General features: G+C 39.9%; 1 protein-coding gene across 4 annotated transcripts in view; it reads right to left on the reverse strand.

Moving 5' to 3' along the window:
- Nucleotides 1–19,003, reverse strand: part of LDLRAD4 (low density lipoprotein receptor class A domain containing 4) — a 180,125-nt gene that overhangs the window by 132,092 nt on the left and 29,030 nt on the right. For 3 of the 4 annotated variants that reach the window (XM_042910181.1, XM_042910177.1, XM_042910178.1), the window contains exon 1: nt 2,114–2,240. The exons of the other annotated variant lie outside the window; for it this stretch is intronic. The gene's annotated coding sequence lies outside the window, so the exon portion shown is untranslated. Of the gene's footprint in view, nt 1–2,113; nt 2,241–19,003 lie in introns of those variants that run through there. 4 annotated transcript variants of the gene reach the window in all.

Here is a 19,003-nt window from a genome sequence, read left to right on the forward strand (position 1 = left end):
AATCTTGATATAGGTCCAAAGACCCACAATTCTTTTTTCTCACATATGGAGACTTTTAAGAATCAAAATATTTCAGCTTGCTTAAGAAACATTCACCATAAAATGCAAATAAATACCTCAAGCAGTAGTGATCTAAATATAATTTAGAAATGTTTTTTGGCCCTACAGATCTTGTATCATTGTCTGATTTTTTTTTTTTTAGGTCCTAAGAAAAATAAAACAGAAACCATTGTTAAGTGAGAGGAATTAAACATTTGAATTTGCAAATCTACTGAGATTTCTTCAAGAGATTGGTAAAACATGAGAGGACCTTCATCAGTGTTGTATATTAGCAATACAGGCTTCTGTACTTTCCAGAAAATCTGCCTAAATGTCTCATCAATGGCTTGCTTTATCTGACAATTTTAAGTTTATTTCTTTATCTTGGATTTTACATACTTTCATGTTGTTGTTGTTGTTGTTGTTGTTGTTTTTAAGACTACTGTCCTATAACTGCAAGGCTTCTAAGACAAAGTTAGCTTTTATAGTTACATTCAAATGGAAATGCTAGAGCAATCCTCCACTTCTAGGACCAGAACCCTGTTTGTCTCTGGCCCCTTGCTATATATTTGGAAGCTTTACAAAAAGCAAAGTCAGAACTATTCATCTTGCTTTCCCTCACACACACAGGCAGCTCACCATGGATTTGGGTTTATTTGAAACAGGCTCTGGTGAAATAGAAGTGTACATACCAATGTTGTGCAAGAAGCAGGTATGCTCTCTGAGCCATCTCCATAAGGGAAGGCTATTTACACTGTGCTCCACCATTTGCATTCTGTCTCTAACAGTCAACCTTTTAACACTCATGTAACTTAATAACTTCCTATTTTTTAAATTTTTTTTAACGTTTATTTATTTTTGAGACAGAGAGAGACAGAGCATGAACAGGGGAGGGTCAGAGAGAGGGAGACACAGAATCTGAAACAAGCTCCAGGCTCTGAGCTGTCAGCACAGAGCCCGACGCGGGGCTCGAACTCACGGACCGCGAGATCATGACTTGAGCCGAAGTCGGACCCTTAACCGACTGAGCCACCCAGGCGCCCCTTAAAATTTTTTTTAACGTTTATTTATTTTTGAGAGAGAGAGAGAGAGAGTGTGAGCAGGGGAGGGGCAGAGAGAGGAGCAAGAGACAGAATCTGAAGCAGGCTCCAGGCTCTGAGCTGTCAGCACAGAGCCGGATGTGGGACTTGAACTCATGAGCTGATCTGAGCAGAAGTCTGATGCTTAACCGACTGAACTACCCAGGCGCCCCACTTCCTAACTATTCAAACATCACAAAAAATGTCCATGAAAAGAAAAGTTGCCCACCCACTAAAACATCGTCAGTGCTGCGCCCATAGTAGTAACGGGAGAAAAAAACGAGGTTTTGGCTAACATGCCTTCCAATTACAGCACACAGCAATGTTATATTTTGCTGCTTGGAAGAGCCTTTTTATCCCGCTCCTCTATAAACAGCAAGATGAGGCAGATTCGAACAGGGAGATTGAACCTGGAACTAACCTGCTCACTGGGAAACTGGAAGAGGTTGTGACAGCAACATAGGCCTGGGTTTCATCTCTGGGCTGATGCATGCACTGAGAGCATCAAGCTGCAATGGTTAAATTTGATTCTGGAATGGGCTCAGAGTCACTGCTGCTCAAAGTAGAATTTAAAGTACTAAGTGGACCCACAGCTTCTTCAAATGAATTTACATAATGACACACACACTAACTCAAAGTGGAGTCAAGATTCTATGTATCCTTGATTAGGGATACCACGGCCATACTGGCCCTGTTCCATTTCTATTTTGTACCCCAGAATCTGGGTTATTCTGGCAGCTAGGCCCACTTAACTGAGATATCTGTTTAATTAAACAAGAATGGGATATTTAAGTCTGAACTTCATAAAGGGAGGGAAGGAGAAAGGAAATGGAATTAATATTTGTTGACTACTATATATGAGAAACTGAGCTCAGTGACTTATTTGCATTCATTTAATACCCACATAATTCAATGAAATCCATTTATTAGCTTATTGTATAGATACAGACACTGAGGTTAAAAGAAAGTAAGTTAACTCTTTATAGGTCACATACTTGGTCATGGATGGATCAGGATTCAACCCAGGATTTCAGCACTCCAAAGATATTATGGACTCTTTGAAAACAGGTGGGTCCATATTATGGAATGATAACTACATACGGTTTACTAGAAGTAAATGTAAAAGTTAATACATGCAACATGGTATAAATGAAATACAATAGCAATTTACAATCTCTCAATCTTCCCATTTAGAAAATCGTGAAACCAGTGCAGGTAAGAGACATAACTCTGACACTGTGTGAATCATCCTCTTTTCAGCACCCAGCTGCCTGCATTTATCCATAATGACACCTTGTGAGCCTTATAGCTGAAGAAACCTTCATTACTTTCTGGTGTGAATTCCCAATGTGTCTACAATTTCTCCAAGTTCTGACTTTGAGAGTCTTCATCAACTGGACTTCTAAACTCTCTTACATGTTGCAAACTTAAAAGGATAAGCTAATTGTGTGCCAGGTTAGGATACACCTTCACTGTTACCTTGGTCTGACAGGTATTCTATAAATATCCTTTAACCTACTCTAGCAAAATCAAAGCTTAACAAGGCTTAAGGCCTTGACCTTAAGAAAACTCAGCAAAAAAAAAAAAAAAAAAAAAACAACCAAAACTCAGCAAAAGTTCTTCAAGCTGACAGAAAACTGAGATGTCATGAACTGATAGTCAGAATAGTCAGAAAGCTGAGAGGTGAAAGTCTGAGCTATCTATCAGCTAATGTGGGCCCAATGCCCCCACAGCCCCTAAGGAACATCTGAAGCTCCTGAAGTTTCAATTTTCTGTAATGAAAAAAGGGAAAGAGGCATGTAATTTATTTCTTAACTATTTCTGTACTGCAAAAAAGTTCATGAAGGAAAAAGTTGCCCACCCACAAAAAGATCTTGTGTTTAGCTCATAGTAATAATGTGGAAAATATGACTCTTCTGCTGTCTACATGCTTTCTGAAGCATTACAAATTACATTCCAGAAACTAGTACCAGGCTGAATAGAACCATGGTAGCAGGAATGGCACAGAGATCATAGTCCCTTCAGGACCACCTCTGTGACCACAAGGCAAGACTATACGGAAAAACCACAAAATGTAGGGCAGACTGGGATAATTTGTTAATCAAACCATAAACATTTATCAAGCCTACAAACCCTACAAGATTCTTTTCTGGTGCTAAGGAGACCCTCTGGGCAGTTTAGGTCCTCATTAGTTTAAAGAATTGCTGCTGGGCAACTAGTGTCTATAGTCAAATAGGAGCCACTTCTCTCATCACCTGATAACTCAGAGCACAATCTCTGAGGTCCAAATGCAGTGAGAGAAGATAGGATATTTTCCCAAGGGTAATATGTAGGTCAAAAGAATTTTATTTTTCAGTATTTGTGGCAAGTACTCTATGTTGTCAAAGTTATCTTCAAGCAAAATTTGACACTCCAAAATATTATAGTCAATGAGAATTTGACTTATAATACCCAGGACAGTATTTGAACCTAATTAACCCTCAAAAAATAGATGGAAAATTTAAAATTAAATTAAAGATGAAGTTATGGCTAACTAGAAGTGGAAGGAGGCAGAATACTAGGAAAAATCAATCTCCAATTTTCTCAAGTTAAATGCCGTAGTCATTAGTTTTCTAAGACTGTTCAAGCAAGAATTAATCAAGGCACTTTAACACCGTAACTATGAACTACATAAAATTAGTCAGTGAATCTAAAGAAGTATGAATCCAGCATGTAAACGACAAAAGCAGCAATCCTATTAGGGACATAACACACATTCAAAAGCATCAACATTTGAAAGGAACCCAGCATCAAAATTGTGAGCACCCTACCTTTCCTACTCCAGAAGCTCATGGTAAGTGCCTTACAAAACCTGTGTAGAACATTCCTGTTTCAGAATATTTTCTTACAAAGTTATTCATAGGAAACAAGGCCATGGGTGATTAGGCAACTATTAAGTACACAGGGATCTAAAAAGATCAATCCTATATTGTGACTCTAGAGGACAGTCCTTATTTTAGTCAGGTAGTTCATGCCACAAAAGATGTACAGCTGAGGGGTTAAAAAATGATATAGTTAGAGATACTTGGGTGGCTCAGTCAGTTAAGCATCTGACTTTCCATTTAGGGTCAAGTCATGATCTCATGGTTTGTGAGACCAAGCCCCATGCTGACTGTGCAGAGCCTGCTTGGGATTCTCTCTCTCCCTCTCTCTCTCTGCCCCTCCCCCACTCAGACACTTGCTTGCACTCTCTCTCTCTCAAAAATAAATAAACTTTTAAAAAGTGGTATAGCTAAAATATAGACACATTTCTTTATTAAGTCTATATTCATCCTAGAAGTCCAATGTAAGAGACAATCATCAAAAGAAACAGAAGCAAATCACATTTAAAAACAAAACACTACAGTTTGCCTTCCAAACCATCTTAGATAAACACAATGACTGGTAGAAGAGAATCCAAAGAACTTTAGTGAGAAGCAGTGAAAGTACTCCTTGTTATAAATTTAACTTCAACACCCAAGAAATGTCTTCAACTAAATGCATAAGCAGTCACAATAATGTATACTCCAGATGTTTTATATCATGAAGTCTCTGGAACATCTTTCCCAGTGCCAATGACAGTAAAAACAGATTATTTGGGGCAGTTCCTAATATACTCTGATTTGGGGGAGTCAAGTCAAGCAAATAAAAGGGAGGCTAAGGTCTTTTCTTTGTTTTAGGTTAGGTGTTTTTACTCTTGAGAGCCAACACTTCCTAATACAGCATGTTTAAAAAGAGAGAAATACTGTTGGATGGTGTTATGGCAACTATACTGATGCTATAAGTCTTTCATATCAGCAGGTCAAAACCAGTCACCCACTTTCCCATCCCAAAATTTCCAAGTCAGTTCTCTAGGAAAATCTTCCCCCTCAGGAGGTCACAGCATTCATGATACATATTTTCCTTATCTATAATTTTTGAAAAGCATGCCCATTTTGGAGTGAACTGCTAGCTGTGTGATTATTTTTGAGAATATTCTGCTTTCTCTTTTCAGGAACAGGATTAAAAAGCACAGTGGAGAAGAGGCCTTCTGAACCTACCCAGTTTTTTCCTCTTTGTTCCTTGGGCTACACTCAGGCCATTCCTCACAGATCCTTTTTGTAAAGACACAAGCGACACAAGACTGACAGTTTCCATGGGTAACCCATTCCAGGCTCAAAGGACCTTTCCTCTCAGAAATTATTTCCATTTCCCTAATCTCAGTGTGTTAGCTCTTATTTGGAGGACCTAACTTCAATCTTGTTTCCCAAGTATATGAAATGACCCCTTCAGCACTACATCTATACATTTTCCCTGTTTTTTTCCCTCTTATTCCTCATACAGACCACATTAATCCTATGATCGCTTCAAGCTGTATTTCCCTCGTCCTTTAGGCTGCAGCTCCCACTCTCAGTTATGGAGATGGAGAGGTACTCACCAGGCTCTGGGTGCGAATCTCACAAGATGCTGCAACCTGTCACTATATGTCAGGAACGCTAACCCAGTTGTCATAACCTTTCCCCAGAGGTCTCCTCTTCCAACCTTGAACCATCTTTATATCATTTTGTTTTGAAGTCTTTCTAAAGTGCCCCTATACTATACAATCAAATTATTTTAGAGCTGGAAGAGACATTGTAAAGTCATCCAGGCTTTTACAGCAGGGAAAACTGAGACCCATGCAAAAAGTCTTCCAGCTGATTACTAGATTTTACTGTTCTAGTTTTAACTATAAGTCACGATTCCTATTCCTATGAAACATATTACCAGGTCTGTTCAAGATGTGAGTACAGGCTATCCTTGCTTTATACACAGTTCAGATGTGAAAAAAAAAGTCAATTACCATACTTTAAATAACACCATCCCTAAGCAACACAGTTCAAATTTCAATTATCAGAGTATACGGACTATGAGTAATTGCATAGAGTACAACTCTACAGCTAGCTCTTTAGTCCACAAATCACTATGTAAATAACAGCGTGAGCATCATGATCAGTAACCAATCACATCACTTCCTTCAAAATCTGCTAGTGATTGGTCACCACACAGCTGTTATTTACACATAAACAGCAAAGACTGTAGTTATGTTGTATCCTGTGTCCCAGGGGTACATACATGCCATTTTACAAAAATGGGTAATCAGAAGAGAGAAGCAGCCAACAAAGATAAAAAGAAATGCAAAGTGATACTGCTGAGAAATTTGAATCTATCATAACTGGAGGTATAGAAGAAATAGCTGATGTGGGAAGAGTGATCCTCCAATGCTGCTCTAGACGTATGATATGCAGCTAGAAAAACTCAGTGAAGGCAAGCCTATCGACATAAAGGAGGAAAGTAGTTGTGACAAAAAGGAGAAAGCTGACCCAGGAGAGATGATGGGACCCAAAAAAATTTACACTAAAAGAACCCTCAGATATATTTCACAACATTGAAAACACAAAGGGTAAAATGTTGGAAGCTGGTCCAAACTAAGAAAGGAGTATGACAATCCATCAGGGCACAGGAAAAATGCTTGTTTCCTATCATAAGTTATAGGACAGAAAGGAGACAGCAGACTCTGTTCAAACTACTCTTAATACATTTTACAAAGAAACAGAATAGTTTAGGGGCACCTGGGTGGCTCAGTCGGTTAAGCATCTGACTTTGGCTCAGGTCATGATCTCGTGACTCCATGAGTTCGAGCCCTGCATCGTGCTCTGTGCTGACAGCTCAGAGCCTGGAACCTGCTTTGGATTCTGTGACCCCAATCTCTCTGCTCTCTCTCTCTCTCTCTCTCTCTCAAATATAAACATTAAAAAAAATTTTTTTTAAAAAAGAACAGTTTAATTCTCAATGTTTCTAATGTTTTAAATTATAATATGATAAATACTAGTTTTACTACCATTTGTCATTTCCTTATACATTTATAATTGATAATAAGAGAATGTTTAATGTTTTGACCAAAAATGCTTAAAGGTCAAGAAGTCACTGTAATTTTCCCCATGATTATTAGTACAGCTAACCTAAAAAAAAATCTCCTTTTAAATGTTGGTAGAAGCTGAGACTTAGCATATGGGTGACCAGCTCCTAAAACCTAAGGGAAGTGAAAGACATTATTACATCTCTATATTCAGAAGCAACCATCATATCTTGGGAGTCCTCAGAGTGTGCCAGGGATTATACTATAAGCCATCATGATAACCCTGTGAGACAGGAATCAAGTGACTTCTCCAAGCCACATGGCAGAACCAAGCCAGTTCTTCTGACTCCAAGCCACCTTCTCTGCCCACCCCTCCACAACCCATCTAGGTCCTCTGGTGGGAAGGGTGGTATCTCTTACAAAGGAGGGATAGTCCCACATCAGAATCCATCATAAACAGCAATGGCAAGTAACAGGGCTATCTTTGTGGGAAGGTTGGCACAGGACTATTAACCAATGACCAGATCAATCTTAACTCACACTCTTGCCTTTTGCAGAGGAGAAAAGTTGTATTCTTTATTACTTATTTATCCTTGAGTGTGCAATTGTTCATTTAAAGACAATAGATACTCTTCTTTAAAACCATGGTCTTGGTCTTTCCTTTCTCACTTCTGCCTGATGTACAGCTTACAACAGCCTTCCAGAATAAAACAAAATTCACTTCAGAACATGCCTTGTTCATACTGCACACATGCTTTGCTTGTCTGGGTCTTCTGTAGCACATCTATGCTTGCACTTCCCATACCTGTGGTTATTTTATATTGAGCTGCTAAAACATACAGACCTCTTTTATAGTGAGGAAGTTCCCTTCTGATCCTTTTTCCTCTTTCCTTTTCTTATCTGTTTCCCTTATCTGATATTAAAGTAGCAAAAGAAGATTTTTAAAAATTCCAATTCCCATTTAAAGTATGTAGGGTACTTTTACTTAAGACAGGGAACCCCATACATGTCACAGTACTTGTTCTGGTACCTGGTGGTGAGGAAACGTGTTGTCTGTTGGAAACGATGGCAGACTGCCAACTATCTGTGGAAAGGATTTTCAAAGGCTGCACAGAATAGAAATGTTACTTGAGCACAAAAAGCTGCATTTTTCAATGATACCATTGATAATAGTATTTAGGGCCATCTTCCATGTAACTGAAGGAAAAAAGGCATAGAGTAAAATAAGCTCTAAAAAAAAAATACCCTTTGGGGCACCTAGGTGGCTCAGTTGGATAAGCGTCTGACTTCGTTCAGCTCAGGTCATGGATCTCGCGGTTCATAGGTTTGAGCCCCGTGTTGGGCTCTGTGCTGACAGCTCAGAGCCTAGATCCTGCTTCAGATTCTGTGTCCCCCTCTCCCTCTGCCCCTCCCCTGCTTGTAATTTGCCTCTCTCTCGCCCTCAAAAATAAAAACATTGAAAAAATTACCCTTGTGTTGATGAACACAAGGTGATGTATAGAAGTGTTGAATCACTTTATTGTACACGTGAAACTAACACAACATTCTAAGTTAACTAACTGGAATTAAAATAAAAACTTAAAAAAATTTCAAAGCTTCAGAACTTTTAAAAAATACTCTTAGTATCAATCTCCACTTTCAGGATATAAATTATAAACATTTTTATCACATATCATCAGTTGATTGTGGCCATAAATAAACCGTAAGAGATACCACTCATGCACAGTCAAAACTTAAAACTCCATGTAATGCCATCAGTACCTTATGTTCATATTAATACAAATATATAATCTTGATTTCTACAACAAACCCTGCTGTCACCCTTCATTCTCCAAAGTTTCTTACCCCCAATTCCTTCCATTACCACAGATATTTGCTGCATCCACTGACCTACAACTGTCTGGACACAAAGCACCTATAACATGGAAATAAATCCCTTCCCCAAATAGCCCATCGTGAATTGTCTGATGAGAATGGATCTCAGCCTACAAACATAGGGCTGCTTGGTCCATTGATGATTCCCAGATGGCTGCACTCTCTGAGGACACTGGGGAAAAGTCAAAATCCAGGCAGAAGCACTCAGAAAGCCTGTTTCATAGGCAGATCACCTTCCTGGGCTTGGCCCAAACAATTTTCCCAGTGGGCAGTCCCTGTTCCAGTGTCCCTATGGATTCTGGACAGTCATAGCCCAAGCTGGCTGAGAGTACATGGGAAACAGAGTTACAGAGTTTGGCTCATTCTGCACCAGGAGGAAGCTACTTTATCTTTTTCTCAACACATTATTTTTTCTGTAAAGAGTTGACAAATACCTAAGAATTTACTAGATAGCAAAACAGTATACATATGAGCTTAGCACTTACAGAATTACATTTTTTAAATGACTTGGTGGCTAGAATGAAGTTCACACTTAAAAAAATTGGTAATGCATAGGCCAATAATTAGTATTCAATTGTGAGTGTATAAAGGAATTAGTACAACTTAAACTCAAATAAGAGCATTTTAGGAAAAAACTTATCACAAAATGTACCTCAATATAGTCCTAAGTTCTGGTTAAAAATTAGGGCCAACACAAAAACTGTTTAGCTCTGGGAAGGAATTTTAGAAGATGTGACACCAATTGATAAAATTAATTCACTTAGTAGTAATAACCCCAAACCTGTATGGTATGAAACTTTGAGTTAAGAGCTAAAGCAAACATAAGGCAAGCTGATCTGGGGAGAAGGTGGAGTGGTTTCCCATATCCTATTTGGAAAACTTACAGAGCGAACATTTGGTACTTTCGTGACAATTCAAAGCCTTGTCAATATTTTCAATATTACCCAAAGATTTTACTTTCTAACCCCATATTTGTCTGTTTTGCTCACCCTGAACCTCTGTCCTGGACCACTAATTTCCACTAGTGATCAAACCACTAATTAAAGTGGTTTAACGCCAATAGAATAAAAGAATTTTAAGTGTTATGTTCTCTAAGGTTGAAAGTAGCAAAAACACATTTTTAGTACAATGTCAATGTTTCAAAATATTATTTTAGTTGTGAAACATCCTGAAATAAAAACTTCATCATTGTGGAATGTCCCTTGAATTTATCATGAATTAAAACAAACAAAAAAACTGGGTTTCGTCCCCTGGTCCCTGACTGAATGTTACAGAGGAGCACGAGTGCTAGCAAGTGTAAGGGTGTGTGTGTGTGTGTGTGTGTGTGTGTGTGTGTGCGGGCACGTGTGCACACATGTGCACATACACACATACACAGGCACTTCACTTTTCCCCCAAATTCTGACCTTTCAGATTTCTATGTGTATCTCCCTACCTGGCTGGCAGACCTTTTCACAGTGTGCCCTTCAAGATTAAAAAAATATACATCAGCACAGTTTGAAAACAATGACAACCCTATGGAGCTATGCAGAGAGAAAGAAAGACACAAGACAGACAGACAGACCTGTTCAAGAAAATCACTCCCAACCAGGGTCTGAGGCTACTCAGCTAATCAGGCAGGTACTCAGCTCTTCACTTCGGCAGACTTGCTTAGCATCGAAATCGGCTGTCTGCCCAGGAGGATGAGGTAATGTCTAGGTTTAATGCCAAAATCTCTCTAACTGGCAGGACACATCGGGTAAATATTTCTACTGCAGGAGACCACATTCATTTGATGCTGCTGCCAGTTTTATTATTGTTATTATGCTCATTAATATTAATACTTAGCCATCATACCTGTTTAAGATTGAAGATAGAAAATCAGGGTTTTTTGCTGAAATCACATTGGCAGATATAGGAGGAAATAAAGTAAGCACCCCCCACCTCCGCTCCCCTAACAATGATGGTCACAGCACTGATCTGCAATCCCTTTCACACACTCTGACTGCACAAACTCTCTCTCCCAGTGGCTGTAAATCTGGAACCGTACTCAGGTTTCCCCCCATTTCATCCTGTCTGTGAGAAGGGTGGGGGTGGTATGTAGGTGGAGCTTGAAGCCCACTTCAAGCTACCCGAATAATTGTAATGTTTGGAAATGTAGTAGATTGCTAATGGTTTCTTCTTTCTTATAAAAAAATCCAAATTTGCTACACCATCTATATTTTGATGACCTGCTTATGGCCTCACAAATTATGGGCACCCTGGTGCTGATACTGAACAGGTCCCATGACTTGTTCCCTTGATGATCTGTCTAGGTGGTTACTGTCAACAATACACATTTATGTCACAGCATATGATCTTATAGAAGGATTTACTGAAATGCTCAGGGATTCTTTAATTTAAATTTTCCCTGTTGTTACTGGATGAGGCCTCTGACGTCAGTCTTGATTCAGTTGAAAGGACAGGACTTGTGTTCTGTTAGTCAGCAACTGAATGTCAAACTTTACATGGGTTCATGAAGGACCACCTACGAGGGATGGTCAAACTTTCACCAATCTTATCTCCTCTCATCAAAGAGTTGAAAATAATGCTTCCCTCTCCCAGGTATTATTCCCATAAGGGGCAAGAAAGCATGATGCCAAGGCAAAGTCTTTCTGCAAAAGGCACCATAAAGGCAGTATTTTGTGTGAATAACAAAAAACAACATCTGAAACCCAACATCATCCTGCAAGGAAAGAGAGATGCGCCTCTGCACTCTGACATCATCTACATCGTCTTATAGGGAAGGAGGAGCTCTGAAGAATGGAATCAGGAGACACCTCCTCAAATGTACCAAAGATGAGAAAATAAACAGAAGGATGCTATTCCCGTGCTTGGTTAGAGCCAGCCCAACCCAGTTAACTGCTAACATCTACACACAGTGACTCCATGAGGTTAGTTGAATGTGGATTTTTTTAAAATTTATTTTTATTTTTTTTAACGTTTATTCATTTTTTGATAGAGACAGAGTGTGAGTGGGGGTGGGGCAGAGAGAGAGGGAGACACAGAATCCGAAGCAAGCTCCAGGCTCTGAACTGACAGCACAGACCCTGACATGGGACTTGAACTCACGGACTGTGAGATCATGACCTGAGCTGAAGTCAGACGCCCAACCAACTGAGCCACCCAGGTGCCCCATAATATGGTTTTTATTTAAAGATCATACAACCCAGGGCACCTGGGTGGCTCAGTCGGTTTCAGCTCAGGTCATGATCTCATGGTTCATGAGCTGGAGCCCTACATCAGGCTTTGCACTACCAGTGCAGAACCTGATTGGGATTCTCTCTCTTCCCCTCTCTCTGCCCCTCTCCTGCTTGCACACTCTCTCTCTCTCAAAATAAATAAACTTATAAAAAAAGATCAAACAACTCTCTATAAGCAAAGAGTTTCAAGGTATTCTAAACATTTCCAAATTTCAAAGTCTTGTACAACATATATATGCTTCTAAATGGGAAACCAAGATTCCCTATTAATCAGGAAGATGAGATGGAAGTGGAGACAGTGGTAAGGTATTCTATTGTTATGGGAGTGGGCATCGAGCTGCCTGCCCCAAGAGTAATACTGAAAGGAGAACTGGGGGTGAAAACGAAAGGGGATCATGGAGGTTTTCCACAGCTGGGGAAGGTGTGTGCTCAGAAGGATTTCTTCAATGTCATTCTCACCTGGGCATCTTCCCACGGTGACAGCTGAAAGGACGTTTCCTGTTCTCCCTCCCCTAAACAAAATATTTCTTCTCACTGTAGCTTTGGTTTTCAGAAGTCATCCTTCTGTCTTCAAAAAGGGGGGACTTTTGTCACATTCAAGAAAATTAAGGCTCCCCAAATGTACTTTGACCTGATATTATGACATGAAAGTCACTTGTATCTTCTTACAGGGCTTAGTGAACTGCTTTTGAAAAATGGTAATAATTAAGAAAGGCTGAAAATGTGCAGTAGTCACCCTTTTAGAAATGCTAAAAGGCCCTTTTTAAAGCTGTAATAAAAAGAAGCCAAATAAAATTCCCAAAAGCGAATCAGTCTAAATTTTATTTAGACTGGAGAATGTTCATTATGAGTCGGGCAACAGGCTGAATGGAAATTACTAATTAATTGAACATTATAGCTTTAAAACTCATTAATTCATCTTACTGCATTTCCTGAATACATGCACATTTTTTATGTTTTGTTAAGCTAATAAAAACACAATTTTGAAAGATTAATGAAGAGGTTCTGATCCTTGTGCTACTTGGTTGTCTATCTTCAAGTTCGCTGAGGTGCTGGTTGTAGAGCTGACCGCTTTCAGATTTGCTACAGCAAATAAATGTGTGAGCATGACATTTTATACTATGTGGTTTTAATTTTGGCTTACATTAATGCAGTGGTTTGGTGGTAATTGCCACAAACCTTGAAATCACACTCCTTTCCTCCCACCTCCCAATCCTTTTATTAATCTCAACTATGGGAGCCTTTGACTCTAATACCAAAACCAAGAGTCAAGGTTCTGTGATAACCGTCTCTGAAACCACTGAATGATGCGACCCAGTTCAGTGCCGATTCTTGAGTCTCCCTAACTCTAAACACTCTAAATTTAACTGGATACTTTCAAGGTTGAATTCTGATCTCCTCTGCTCTTCATCCCCACTGGGAGCTTGGCTTAACTTCCACAGGAAAGATTTAGGTCAGATGAAAAGATGGTATTAATATCTTCAACAAAAGACTTGTTAAGCATTAGACTGTGCTACTGACTGTGGAAACCTCATCCCCTGCAAATCTTTTAATAGAATCAAGAGAGAGGATGGGAGGTCATCCGGTTTACCCCCTAACTTCAAGCAGACCCCTCTAACATAATTCTGGGCAGCAAGCCTGCCTTATTTTTAAGGTGTGTTTGTTGTTTTTCCAGAGAAGCAGATTCCACAATCTTCCTTAACAATCTACTCTAGTTCCTGACAGTCTTCAGGACTCAGGATTCATTTCCTTATGTTTAACCTAAATCTTCCAAGCTGCCACTGGTGCTCATTTCCTCTCGTGTTCTCACTGGTACCGATGCAGAACAGCTGGTGCCTGTCGTCTGCATAATAACTCTTCCTGTCCCTCCAGACACAGCCGATCTCCTCCAAGCCAAGCAGGGGAGTCCAGAGGGGCCAGAAGAGCTGGGAGAACCTGAGGTTTGTTACAGAATTAAAAGAGGGACCTTAAAAGGCAGGGGTGGGGGTGGGGGGAATCAATAGGAAAAATAATTCCACAAAGAGGCTGGCAGTGAAGGCAAAGGCAAGCTCACTAAGCTAGAAGATGAGTGGAGATCTTTGAGCTCACTTAATTTAATAAAACAACAGTGCTTATGATTTTACTATGTGATCTAGGTGGAGCATATAATCCCTTTGAGTTTCAGCTGTCATCTCAGTACAAAATTAACACCTTAATTACCTAAAGACAGAGGCTAGGCCAGATGACCTTGGAGGTCTTTTCTTGTTCTAGATTTTGTAATTTTATTAACCTATTCTTGACCTATCTCAGCCACTCTAAAGGTTATTGGCCCAATTCTGAGAGGCAGCTAAGGGAAGATTTAAGAATCTTTGATGTATTTCTTTCCTTTCTACTAAGCCACATTACAACCCCCTTTCAAAAACACCATCCCATATTTCAGGAAAGGAGAAAAAAATATGCCCTTGTATTTTCTCTAAAAGATAAATAAATGGACTCACTAAGAGTGACAGCACCAAAGCTGTTTCTTAGGCTGATGAATAGAAAACATTTGTTGACTGAAGGCAGGCTTAGAGAAACAGATGAGACACATTTACAATTTCATTCGTCAGTAGAATTTTAGACTCTGAGATTTGTCAACTAAGAACAAAAGAGATTTGGGTTCAATTCCTTTCTCAATTCCATATTTCCTTTCCCCCATCTATGCCCACCATTTTGACACTGGAATTGAACTGTTTCCCAATTTACAGAATGAGGCCATGAGATTTCTAATTTGTAATTTCTGTTCTATGACAAAACTCTGTATTTATGGAAGTAGATTGGAAATTTAATAGTCTTTCCTCAGAATCCCACCACTTGAGTCCTTCTGAAAAGTCCCACACATTTGCATTCAAAGGTCATTTTGTCAGACAATGATTTACTCACTGAAACCTTGGCAAACTTGAAAATGGATGCCAAATAAGACCTTAAAAGCCACCTAACCACTGTGCCAGGAGGCCAAGGATACTAGGGCCAAGTGAATATTAGTCCATTAGGTTCATTCTCACTATTGTAACAACAGGAAAAAGTGGCCTTGAAGGACAATATGTACAGAGAGAAAACAACTGAATTACAAATTAACATTTTACAAGACTTGTTTAACAATCACTTAATAATTCACTGATAAGACCTATATCCTGGGAGGCAGTGGTAGGGGGACACCCAAACTTCTTACAGGTTACATATTTTCTTCAAGTTTCCACTATAAATGTCATTTATTTAATGTATATTTCTATAGTATAGGCATACTGTCAACATGCAGTATAAGAGAAGATTTATTTTACTTGCTTTATAAAACTCGGACATCGACTTGAGAGAAGTCTTAAGATAGAATTTGTTTCAGTGGACCTAAGAAAAAGCTTTTACAGACTTTAATAACCAAACTCTTCAACTGAGGCCAGGCTGGAAATTAATCATATTAAGCTCTTTCTCTTTTTTTTAACTGAAGCCTCTTGGAGCAGAAGTTAAAGATTTTATTTCCCCTTTCAGTGAATATATGTTTTCGTGTCAGACAAACCAAAAGTGACCACAGTGGGAATACAGTAAATGTCAATATTTAATCTGTCCCTTCCTTTTCCATTTTTAAACCACAATGCATCATCTCAGCATGATTAATAACAACCATCTCACTTCTTCTCCCTGCCTGACTCCAGCTCTTTTTGTTGCTAGGTAAAGTTTGCAGTCAACTGTCCTCCAAACACAGGGAAGATGGCCTCCAGGTAGCCACTCCACATCTGAAGACAATAGCATGGCAGCTACTATGTCTAGGGTCATCAGCGTGTCTGCCTCTGTACAGCAGGGCACTGCCAGCACATTCTCGGGAAGCAGGGACCTCTCGCATTCTCCAGCACATGGGTAAGGAGGAAGCAAGGGCCCAACAGGGGTTGAAGGAGAGGCCCAAGCTAACAAGCATTCTTCTTCCTAAGGACCACAGGGGGCAGGGGCCAGGGGCATAGGTAGGCACGACTGAGGCTTTTACTTCTGCCACCCTCGGCCTACTCTGTGTATTCTTTTTGTCTAAAATAGAGGGGCCCACCGATGGACAAAGTAAAGAAACTACATTCTGCTCTGAGCACTACGCTGGGATTTCCTGGTGCAGCAAAGAGAAAAACATTGAATCTTGGCCTCCCTCTGTTTCTTGCTGAAAGAAGAAAAGCTCTTATATTATGAGCCAGGCAGAGTGTTCTATGATTTAATGAAAGGATACTGTTCAAATATTGGAAAATATTTCCAAAGTATTCAAAGCAATTCCCAACTAATAATACCTCTTTTTCTCAGAACATTAGGGATACCATAGCCAGAAGCAGTAGGGGGCATACAGTGCAAAAGGAGGAAAAACGATATTATTTGTTTTTACATAAATTATCTTTAATGACTAATACTTCCAAGATCCAGATTTCTCTCATAATTTTTAAATTTTTTCTAGCTCTAAAAGCTGATTCTGTGGTCTAACAAAAATGTAAAAAGGAACTTACGATATTTTACATAGAACTACGCTTTTGTGCAAAACAAAACAAGGAAGACTCAAATAATTAAAAAGACCAGACTGTCAGGATGAGCCTCCAAATGAAGGGCATGCACATTCCAGCATTGGTAGGCTTGTAGAAAATGGCTCTAAAATTATTGGAAACAGTTGAATGTATCGATTGTGAGCAACATGGCAAGCTATTTAGAAGACAGGGGTCATGTCTTAGATTCTCCTCTATCATACCATTTTGCTAGGGAAAAGACATTCAGAAACAGCAGCAGGGGCGGGGGGCATTGGGTGGGGCTATGGCCTGACCTGGTGCTCCCACAGGGCACCCAGACAGCCCAGGTACATCAGCATCAGCCAGGGAGTCTCAGTCTTCTGGGGGAGCAGTGAGACCCCTGTAGGGCATGTTCAGCATGAGGATTCTGGGTATACACCCAGCTCTGGTGGGCTCTGTGCACAGGGGCTCAGAACAGGTTCAGTGTATCACACTCAAGATCTCTCTGGAAAAGATCTAGGGCATGGGACACCTTCCCCAAGGCTGCCCCAGTCTGTGGAGACCCCACTGCTAGGTAAGGCCAGACAATGTCCCTTAGCCAGACTGTGTCCTCTTCAGGGAGGTGGACTGTCCTGTTGGGCCTAAAGAGAGGCATTTGCTAAGGAACTCCTTCTTCTTGACAGATGACAAGAGTGAATGAACAAGAGCAAATTGGGACTAGGACACAGAGGGAAGGGATAACTACTTTTGTTATACTAAATAAAATAATCATTTCACATGATTTTTACCTTTATAGCAAGTCAAAGAAATAAGCAAAATCCTAGGCAGCCAAAGGATGTCACCTCAGGCAAAGGCAACTTGGAACTAAAGGGAAGTCTCTCAGAAAGGAATGATTCCATGAAGAGTCCAGAACATGGAGGAGAAATACCAAGGTTCACCTTCCTGAATGATTGGACTGTGGAGAAGCCTGACAGCAAGCAGGTCACTCGCATGTGTACCTCTGTATTTCTAAGCCCTTGGAGTATCACCTCATAGTCTCAAGCCCTTCCCAACCATTCAAGGGATAAACATGACCTGTTTCTGGCCAGACTGGCCAATGGTGGCATGGGTCTTAGAGCATTTTCAACTCCTGCCTAGATGCCTATCTACCTATACCAACTCTGTTCTGGATCAGCAGTGAATCTGGGTTGGGAGGGGCACAAAAACTATATAAAAACAACACAAATAATCTATATCTGTGTTAATTATATTTATAAAATACAGCATTACAGTGTTAGATATAATGAAGCAAGTTTAATCTCCATTCATAAGCTGATGATGGAAACACCTTTACTTCTCCTTTAGTGATCAATGCAAGCCTCTGTGGAGTTCTACAAATTCAGTGATCTGACAGCACCCATGTGCAAAACTTGGGCATGACAAGGTACAGACTTTCACACTGTGGCTTAGTGGGAAAAGTAATAGGTGGAAAAAGAAGAGATCTATTTTCTGGGCCTCTAGTTCTAGATCTTATGCTTTGTCTGTAAAGTATGTATAAAACCCAGTGATGGGCCACCTGACATTAACCTTATTATTGCTTATATACAAATATCCTTACTACACTCAGGTGCTTCTTTTGCTATAAATCAAATGTTAGCATTGTTGACTATGGGCTACTAAATTACACTTACCAACACTACCTATCTTTAAAGGAAAGAGACACAAGTTGGATTCAATGGTACCAGCTATTAATTACTTGAAACATATAAAGTATCTTAAAAAGCAGTAGGTCAAATTTACTGTCATTCAACTTTACATGTGTCTGTCTCAGGGCGTCTCTCCAAAAGTCTCTGTTAAGCTGGACACACATACACAAGTAGATATACTCAGTGACAGAGCCAGTGACCACCAGCCACTAGACTTAGGTCCCAGAGGTTATGTGCTACATACAGAAAAGATAATTCTCGGGATGTTTTCATTATCCCAGTTGCCTTACACGTAGACGTTTATAATAAATTATGTACAAAACAGTACCATAGAAATATAGCACATCTCAACCCCTCCTCATTAACTACAAAGGACCCTGCATGGTATGTAGCAGGTCAAACATCTATATGCCTTTTTCATAATGGGTCTAGATGGCCCCAGAGTGAGCCTTTTTCTCATGAAAGGGAATAGAGACTGGCTGGCCACCCAATATGTCCAACTAAACCCCTCTTGCAGCCCAGGGATCCACTCTGTTGCCAATTTTCTGAAAGCTTCACAACGGAGTCACAAAAACACTGTCACTAGAGGGAGGAGGCAGAATATCTGAAGAGAGAGGTAGTATAGGAGCCTACAGCCTGCACCTCCCTGCCCTGTGCCAAGAGACTGCAATCTCTGGCACAGCCAACTTCTTGTAAACTCCTTGGTTGTATAATGAACCAAAACCCA

Source organism: Panthera leo, chromosome D3, assembly GCF_018350215.1.
Source record: "Panthera leo isolate Ple1 chromosome D3, P.leo_Ple1_pat1.1, whole genome shotgun sequence".
NCBI lineage: Eukaryota > Metazoa > Chordata > Mammalia > Carnivora > Felidae > Panthera > Panthera leo.